General features: G+C 39.8%; 1 long non-coding RNA gene across 1 annotated transcript; it reads left to right on the plus strand.

The window, feature by feature from the left end:
• Window positions 1-1042: 1042 nt before the first annotated feature.
• On the plus strand, window positions 1043-6040 carry LOC143663532 (uncharacterized). The gene is made up of 3 exons (XR_013165993.1): window positions 1043-1155; window positions 1556-1749; window positions 5859-6040. It is a non-coding gene; the product is annotated as an uncharacterized LOC143663532 (long non-coding RNA).
• The last annotated feature ends 4042 nt before the right edge of the window (window positions 6041-10082 follow it).

The raw sequence follows: 10082 nt of genomic DNA on the forward strand, positions 1-10082 counted from the left end.
TGTCTCAGCTCCTGTATCTCATTTGAACTATTGGTTTGTTCCTTTGACTGGGCCATATCTTCAATTTTCCGAGCGTCATCCATTATTTTCTGCTGGTGTCTGGGCATTTGATCAGATTTCCCTGGGTGTGGGAACCGGCTGGTTGAAAGGTTTTTCTGTGAAATCTCTGGGCTCTGTTTTTCTTTTCCTGCCCAGTAGGTGGCGCTCATGGCGCTCGTCTGTCTGCGGGTCCCACCAGTAAAAGATGCTGTGGCTCCTTTAACTTGCCAATCCAAATCTCGCAGTCGGCCCGGGAAACCGTGCGCGTGGAGGTGGGGGTCGCTGGCCGCCGCAGCTTGGGGGAGTGCCGGTCCAAATTGCCCAGCTGGCCCGAGACGCCAAGCGTGGTGGGAGGGCCCCCCTATCCAACGTTCCCAGTCAGACCGGGGAGCCACGTGCGTAGGGGGGACCCCAGTCGCCAGCCGCCCCGGCGGGAAAACCCACGCCCCTCGGGTATCTCACCGCAGCGGATTCTCCCTGCCCGTTCAGCCGTTCCAGAATGGGGTACGCTGTTTTTTTGGTCTCTGTCGTGGCTCTGGGAGCTGTTTCATATTGTTTCTGTTTCTTTAGTTGCTTTTCTGGAGGAGGAACTAAGACCCGTGCGTCTTACTAAGCCGCCATCTTCTCCGGAAGTCCCAATTATTATTCTTGCTATTGCTGTCTTTAAAAATAAAAGATTGGTTATATGTAGCTGAAGTCATTGCTGTTATATATTTGAATTTTAGACAATAAGATGACAAATTATGATGATTTCTTGCATCATAGAACCCCAGAGGGTAAATGGCTTGCGCGAAATCATTGTGGTGGTTTAAAAAACATGTCAATAATTCTTTGACATTTTTCTCATGAAGAAGTGAAGCCTAAGTCTTTCGCCTTGAGTATGGGCAGGCCTTAGTGACTGCTTCTACGGCATGGAATGCAGCAGATGTAAAGCTATGTGACTCTCCAGTCTAGGTCATAAAAGGAAAAACACACGGCTCTCTCTCTTTCCTGGAATGTTCCCTGTGGTAGTCAGGCTCAGTGTCAACTTGCCAGGTGATAATGCCTGGTTTTGTTGCCATGGACTCGAATCATTAAAATGTGAAACTCATCTATGGCTGATTACATCTGCAGTCGGTAAGGGAAGTACCTTCTGCAATGAGTGATGTTTAATTTAATTAGCTGGAGGCTTAAAAGAGAGACATCAGTAGAGAGCTCAACACAGCACAGCCCAAGCAGCTCAGCATACCTCATCTCAGCCCAGATTTAGGAGGTGAAGAAAGGAATTGCCCCAAGGAAAGCTGTTGGAACCCAGAAGCCAGGAGAGAAGGCCACCAGATATTGCCCTGTGCCTTCCTCTATAAGAAAGAACCTCAGATGAAAGTTAGTTGCCTTTCCTCTGAAGAACTATAAGTTTTTAATGAAATAAATCCCCTTAAGAGCTAATCCATCTCTGGTGTGTTGCACTCTGGCAAGCTTTGACAGATTAAAACACTCTCACCCTCACTGAGGCCCATTTGACTTCCTATACTTTTAGGAAGACTAGAGTATATGGCCAGGGTCGGTTCCCCTGCTGAGGTCCCAGTTGATAACCAGCATCAATGGCCAGATGTGAGGGCAGAAGCCTTCAAGATGATTCTAGACCATAGCCAAATCTTCTAATGGCAACTCCATGAGAATCCTGAGCAGGAATCACCTATTGAGTCTAGTCAACTTCCAGAACCATGCAAGGTAATGGTACATGATGACTGTTGTTGATGACACTAATTTGGTGTGTTTTTTATGTAGCTATATGGTATGTTAATTTGCGAAGCTGCTGAAATGTGATATACTAGAACTGGAATGGCTTTAAAAAAGGGAATTTAATAAGTTACAAGAGTACAGTTCTAAGGAAGTAAAGATAGCCAAATTAAGGCACCAACAAGAGAAAAAGGGGTAAAAAGAGCTCTCAAACCATAATGTAAAAGTATACAAATGAATAACCATAGGCATATGCACTTCTATATGCTTTTAAGTGGGGGTTTTAGATTCTGTTGACAAAGCACAAAATAAATTGGATACCAGAAAATAAATTCATTTCTCAGGCACAATTCAGGTCTGCCAAAATCAAGCCGAAGCTCAAAATGTTTAATCAAGTGAACTCACTAATAGCTACTCATACATGGTTAGAAGGTCAGAAGGTGAGCAGCTCAGCATACCTCATCTCAGCCCAGATTTAGGAGGTGAAGAAATTGCCCCAAGGAAAGCTGTTGGAACCCAGAAGCCATGAGAGAAGGCCACCAGATAGCTGGGTCCAATATTTTTGGTGCCCAAATGTTTTTTTCTCAATGATGCATCCTTAAATTTCCAAAACTTTTACACTTTGAAATTTGATTTTAGTTGAATAATCATGGAGCTTTAAGTATCTTTTATTCCAATTTTGGTTGGAGAGTTGATGGATTGATGGATTGATTTAAAATTTCCATAGATTGTACTCACTTTTCTACCAGTTGGCCACCACCAACTCAGCCATAGATGAGTTTCACATTTTAATGATTCGAGTCCATGGCAACAAAACCAGGCATTATTTCTCTCCACTCACCTTCTGACAAGGGGTCAGAAATAGCTTTGTCCACTGGGTAGTCATGTGGTGGCATTTGCTGGTCCCTTGCTTCTGGGCTCCAATGCTTTCAGCAAAAGGCTGTACCCACAAGATTGGATCAGGATTAAAACATGGCTTTTCTTGGTTACATAATACTTTCAAAACCAGCACATATAGTTTTTATGCAGATAACCTGAACAGATGGTAGAAGCACCAGAATTTGAACCCAGTTCGTTTTACTTTTATCCATTTTATTGGCTCATTAAAATAATTTCTTGGGCAGACCATGGTGGTGCAACAGGCAGAGTTCTCGCCTGACATGCCAGAGACCCGGGTTAGATTATTCCCTGTGCTTGCCCATGCAAAAAAAAAAAAAAGATTCTTGACTTTCTTTTCATTTAAATTAGAATTTATGAAAGGCTGATATTCTCAAGTGTACACAAGGTCTTAGGCTATTTTAGAAAATGAGAAAGCTGGAAAGGTATCAGAGCATATTTATTTGATTTTCCTCATTATGCAGATGAATAAATTAAGGCCCAGAGTGTTCATTATTTAGGACTATTGTAAATGGTGAGAAACTGTGCTTATTTAATGCCTGTTGAAGGTCTTAGCATTGTATTGTAGATGGCAGTGATAACAGTCATAAGCAATGGTACTCAACCAACTTGTTCCCATACACAATTGACTAACCATATATGATTAGCTATTAGTGAGTTCACTTGATCAAACATTTTGAGCTTCGGCTTGATTTTGGCAGACCTGAATTGTGCCTGAGAAATGAATTTATTTTCTGATATCCAATTTATTTTGTGCTTTGTCAACAGAATCTAAAACCCCCACTTAAAAGCATATAGAAGTGCATATGCCTATGGTTATTCATTTGTATACTTTTACATTATGGTTGAGAGCTCTTTTTACCCCTTTTTCTCTGGTAAGCTATTGGAAGAAATGGATTAGAAAGTTGAAAAATATGAGGGACAGAATCAAGGTGTGTGATTCCTGGTGCCTGCCTGTGCAAAAAAAATAATATTTTTTTGTCTTTCTTTTGATTTAAATTAGGATTTACAAAATGCTGATATTCTCAGGTATACACAAGGTGTTGGGCTATTTTTAGAAAATGAGAAAGCTGGAAAGATATCAGAGCATATTTATTTGATTTTCTTCATTATGCAGATGAATAAATTATAGCCCATATATCTGCCTGAGGGATAGAAAGTTAATCTCAAGTTACCCAGGTTTTTTTTTTTTTTTCCCCTACTCCTGCCAGTGCTTTCTTGGCAGTTACAGCTCTTCTGGTTTCCTGAGGCTGAATGAAGGAGGCTGCTTGTCTGGAGAGACGTAGGTGCTGCTGCCCAGAGTGTTTGATACATTAAACATAGTGCCGGCCCTTCCCCTCTGCTGAGGGCTCAGCAGTCCGGGTCCAATATTATTGGTGCCCAAATGTTTTTTTCTCAATGATGCATCCTTAAATTTCCAAAACTTTTACACTTCGAAATTTCATTTTAGTTGAATAATCATGGAGCTTTAAGTATCTTTTATTCTAATTTTGGTTGGAGAGTTGATGGATTGATGGATTGATTTAAAATTTCCATATATTGTACTCACTTTTCTACCAGCTGTCAGGAGAGGGGAACCGTCACTGCTAAGGGGAGACATCATTACTTTTGGATATTTCTGAGACCTTAGGGTGGATGGAAATGGTCAAGAAGAGGAGGGTTGGGGTGTCTTGTCTTTCCTTCTTTCTTTTCTTGGTCAATGACCCAGAGCATAAGCAGAAGTGAATGAAATCAGCTCCCTTGTTCTGGTCCTAATGTTCATAGAATTGAGATATATGGGAAAAAGCCATAGACTTTGGTGTTAGATGACCTAACTTTAAATCCCAGCTCTATCATTTATGAGACCATAGTATATTACTTAGCTTCTTTCAACCTCAGGTTTTCCATCTGTAAAATGGGAATACTACTAATTACTGTATCAGTGACTTGAATTAACAAAGTACCAAGTGATGTCCAATGCTTGATCAGTGGTGGCTAAAATAACCATTACTAATAAGATCCCTTAGCCACATCTCACGGAATTGTGCACTGCCAGAATGATATTTTAATTAGATTGTGTCTATTACCTGCTTAAAATATTTCAACAGTTCCCCATTGTATTTAGGATGAAATTCAAACTCCTCCCATGTCCTACCATGCTGTGCCTGAATTTGCCCTGCTCTGCCTCATCAGGCTGGCCTCCTTCTGTTACCCATTTGCTCTCAGAGCCTCCAAACAGTTACTCCTCAACTGATGCATGTTTTGTCCTCATTTCAGGGCCTTTTCTCCAATGTATTACTAGAAAGATCCTTTTTTTTCCATACTCCTTTTGCATAGCCAACTTGATATGTACAAGTTTCAAATTCTAATCTAAACAGAATATCCTCAGGGAGATTTGAACATCACTCAATCCCCAGACCAAGTCTATGCCTGCCCCCTCACCATACAATTCAATGGCATCTTGTATCTTTTCTTCACAGCCTTTCTCACTAATTGAATAATCAGTGTTTTCATAAAACAATAAGAATGCTTCTTATTGGACACCTCTCTTGTACCATGTGCTTTGTTAAATCCTTTACATATATTATTTTAATTTTTATAACAATACCATAATATTAGTACTATTACTATTATTAACTGGGGTTCTGAGGGGTTAAGTAATTTGTTCAAAAACACACAGCAAGTGACAAAGTCTGGATTTGAATGTAGGCCCCAACTGAGACGTGTTCTTTTTGAATATTCTATACTTTTTTCTTACTACTGAGTATCTCTGTCTCAGAGACCCATCAGACTGGAGAAAATTGATTCACTTCAGCAGCTATCAATTAAGTATTTGGATTTTTTTTCTTTTTGTTTTGTTTTGCTTTTTAATAAAATATTCAGGGCCAAAATTAGAGTTTAGCATGCTGTAATCAAATTGAGATAATGAAAAATAGGACAATTTCAATTTTATTTTAAATATAAAATAAAACTTTGGGTTTGAGAAATATTAACTCTAATAAAAACATAAATTGCATCTACCTGAATCACTTCTGTGGCAAAGGTTCCATTTCTAGAAGCCCCTTTGAGTGTGTTCTCCTATCTTCCTACACAGTTTCCTGCGAGAAGCAACATTTTAACCCATTCTGATAGATTTAAAACAAGTCCTACTGATAATGATATCACCTTCATCCCAGCAAATGAAAGCATATTACTATAGTTATTGTATTTTTTTTTCCTTTTAGGAATTACTCCTGCTGAGTTTCACTGTTGCAAGAAGCATTACATTTTCTGTCAGTGATGCAGCTGAAGTCCAGGGATATGGAATGACTCTTCTGCGGATTCAATACACTAAACTCTTAGATGGGATAAAGACACAGTAGTGATAGGATTGGTGAAGCATAATAAATATTCCCATTTTCCTTTTCTTGCACAAGATTTGAATTCTGTATGTTGTGAAAATGCAATCCAATTAAGTTTATGGGTGTGAAATTAGATGGCATGATCTCCTGCATTATAGTAGGACTGAAATTTCTTTCTTCAAGGTTACACTAAGGAGCCAGAGAGAAAATGATATTATATAAATTCTAAGAAGCACAGAACAATGGAACTGCATGTAAGGTGAAGATTTCCTGTTAAGATTATACTTGAAAATCCTTAGGAAGGCAATCCATCAGAGGCTGATATCTGGGTTAGAAAATCCATTATGGCTAGCTTTTCCTCCAGTGTAAGAACAAATGACTCTTTGGTTGAGCATCAGAGATTGGTGACTTGAATTTGGGACCAGGGTGTATGAGGAGGAACTACCCTTAAATCCTACTGTGGTGGTTTGAAGCTACAGGTGCTACCAGAAAAGTATGTTTTATTCGTGTGGATCCACTTGTACATAGGATCCTTTAGTGAGGTTACTTAAGGTGTGATTGACTTCATTCAGGGTGAGTCTTAATCCTCTTACTGGAGTCCTTCATAAGAGAATTGAATTCAGACAAAGAGAGAGGAAGTTATGGAAACAAGAAGCCAGAAGCGAAGAAACCCAGAAGAGCAGGGAGGGACCAGCAGCTACCACCAAGTGCCTTGCCGTGTGACACGGGAGTCCAGGATCACGGCTGCTCGTCTTCAGGAAGAAAGCATTGTTCTTGATGATGCCTTGACTTGGACATTTGCATAGCCACAAAACTGTAAACTTGTAAACTAATAAATTCCCATTGTTAAAGGCCAACTCATTTCTGGTATACTGCTTATGGCAGCCCAGCAAACTAAAACAGATTCTGGTCCTGAGAGTGGGATGAGAGACACATGGAATACTGTTGTGGGGCTGGCAGAGCCACAGCCTTATGTCACTGACAGTCCCATGCATCAAGGGGGGATTTTGGTTGAAATCCAATGCAGTTCTTGAGTGGTTATTTTGGTGTCCCTGTCTCTGTGGCTTTCTCACTCTCTTTTTACCTGAGACTGTTAAATAGTAAAATAAAGGTGCATATAAAAATAAATAAAGGTGCATATAATGAAATTCTCTGGAATATATATTGAACGTAGGTCTTTATTTTTAAATTCTTCTATTTTCAGACTCAGGATTTATTAACGTTTCGATTGACAGTCCCCATTCATCCCTAGAGCTCAGAGCATAGAGACTGAGAGATGATGATACAAGTTTGCTGAGTGACTGACATGCAATCTCAGTTCTGATACCAAAGGTCATGGATTCTTTTGCCCCAATGCACTCCAAGGACCAATTCCTGAGACACCAGGGTTTCACAGAGAGAAAATGTTTATTACTAGGCTAGAAGCCTGTTGGCCCAAAATCTGTCTCCTCAAGTTCAAGGATTTTATGGGATTTCATGGATTCGCATAAGGGAGATGAAGTCTTCATTAAAATACTAAGTATAAACAAGGGTGAGTTTAAGCTAGAATAACCATTCCAATAGTCAGTATACACATAGCAGAGACTAGGAAGTATAAGCAAGGGCAAGGCTAGGTTAGACTAACCATTACAAGAGTAAGTATTCACAAGGCTGAGACTAGTAAAGTATAAACAAGGATGAGTCTAGGGTAGAAAGATCATTACAATATTAAGTATAAACAAAGGTAAAGCTAGTCGAGCTTCAGTAATTTCAAGTATTAATTTTTGGCCATTTTATAATATAGAAGAAAAAACCCATCTGTATAATGATTCAATAATCATAATCGTTAAAAAGTTCTTAACTCCTTGGTTGCAGTTCTCTGAGACATTGATCTTTAAGGATGTCTGTTTAACTCCATAGAGGTCCACAGAGCTTTCTCAAGTGGTCCAGGGCTGTCTCTCTCGTTTAAAAATGTTCAGCCTGCTCTGTTGTAGTGAATTATTTATTTAATGCAGTCAATGACAGGCGAAAATATTTCATTTGTGTCTCATCAAAGCCGAGACAAACTCTACTCATTTGGGAAGAGATATTTTTAATGGTGCTAACTAAGAGGACTTGTGTTTCCTGGTTTAGGAACTGGACATTCTGATGCACTGAGGAGGCCCTGGAAACTCTAAAGTTTGAAGTAGCCCATAATGAAAGAGGTGAAAGAGTGCTGGGCTTGTAACCAATTATGTGTCATGTGTACACCAGTCTTTATATAATGAGAATGGATATTTAGTATAAACCAGATCCTGTTATAAGAGCCTTTAATATATTAAATGATCTTTAATCTTCTCCCAAATCCTATAAGATAGGACTAGGATATTTATCTCCATTTTAAAGCTGTGGAAAGAGAGGCACAGAAAAGTTAAAGAACTTTCCCCAGGCCACCCAACTTGTAAGCAAGAATTGGGGCTTGAACTTAAGTAACTTGGATCAGAGCCTATAGTACGAACTGCTTCTCTCTGTTTCCCCTCTATTCTATCTCATTTAATTCTCATAAGAACTCTGTAGGAGGGCACTTACTATTATCCATGGTTCACATATCAAATTACAAATTATGCTCAAATTTACCTGCCTAATAAGGGGAAATTCCAGAGCTTGAATCCAGGTTCCCCCATAAAGCAAGGATTGTTGGAATCCTGTTTCAAAACAGGTAAGCCATGGTTATGCCATATACAAGTTCTGTGACCTTGTGTCAGTCACATATCCCTCTGGAGCCTCAGTTTCCTTACCCAAGAAGGAGATTTCCCCAGCCCACCTCACCAGTTTGAGGATAGGATCAGCTAAATAATATAGGTGAAAGTTTGTTTCTCTCCACTGTCTTTGGAAGTGAGGATGAGCACCTGTTTGGATCATTTCTCTCTTTCATTTTCTAAGAGACAGCAGAGTGAACTGAAACCTGGAAGAGTTAATGTTCTTTCCTAAGCATGGAACTTACTTGCCAAGAGGTACTTTTACCATTTGAATCTGCCTGTTCAATCTGGGTGGTAGAGAAGTTTCTAATTTTCCTGAGACTTTGCTTGGGAACCCAGGATCAGTAGAGTTTGGACATGAAAGGGAAGGTACTTAAAATAACACCAGATGCTTTTGCAAAAATGCAAAATATTTTGAGGGAGAGCAGTGTCTTCTAAAACAATCTACTGTAGCAGTTCCTTTGATGCAGGTTTATTCCCATGACACATTTGTAACCTTATAACTAGGGCTATTATAATGCAGAAGGCCCAAAGATGCATTTAAAACATCATATCATGGATGATGTTATTTTAAAAACTCATTAAACTTTGATTAAATATTGGCATGTGTTCCACAATCCATAAAGTATAATACTTGGTGTTTTGGGGCAGAGGTAAGAGAAGGAGGAAGTTGGATTGATTATGAGAGATAGGATTCATGAGTGATAATCTAGTTCCAGTGGATAAGAAGTTGGAGTGGGGAGGCTGGTTTACAGAACAGATGGGTAGGTAAGCTGGCTTCTGTTATAAGGAAGAGGACAGTTCAATTGTAACTTAGCCTCACTTGCTCCCAATATCTTCTGGGAGTCATGGTTTCTACTTAATTCCTATTTTAGTCGTCTACTGCTGTGTGATGATTCTGGGGTTTGACTGGGGTGACTTTCTGCTGGTTTTCCCTGATCTCACACATTTAGCTTCATTGAGCTGGAGAACTGACTCCCGGAGGCTGGGGTCAGCTGGGAGAGCTGAGACGGCTAGGCCTTTCTCTCCATATGCTTTCTCATCCTCAAAGAGGCTAGACTGAGCCATGGTAGGGGGGCAGCATTCCAAGAGGACTAGGCCGAAATATATAAGCTTTTCTCAATTCTCTATTTGTGTGACATTTGTTGATGTTCCCATTGGTCAAAGAAGTTTATCCAGCCAAGCCCAGGGTCAATGCAGGAAAAGACACAACAGGACTATGGATGCTGGGAGGTATGACTTATTGGGGACCATTAATCTAACAATCTATCCAGCATGCACTCTATTTTCTCTCATATGCAAATACATTCATCATTTATAAGACCCTCACAGTCTCATCCAGTCATGACATCAAGAGCAAAGTTTATGAATTCATGATCTGAAACCAAGT

The sequence above is a fragment of the Tamandua tetradactyla genome, chromosome 19 (assembly GCF_023851605.1).
Source record: "Tamandua tetradactyla isolate mTamTet1 chromosome 19, mTamTet1.pri, whole genome shotgun sequence".
Classification (NCBI taxonomy): Eukaryota; Metazoa; Chordata; class Mammalia; order Pilosa; family Myrmecophagidae; genus Tamandua; species Tamandua tetradactyla.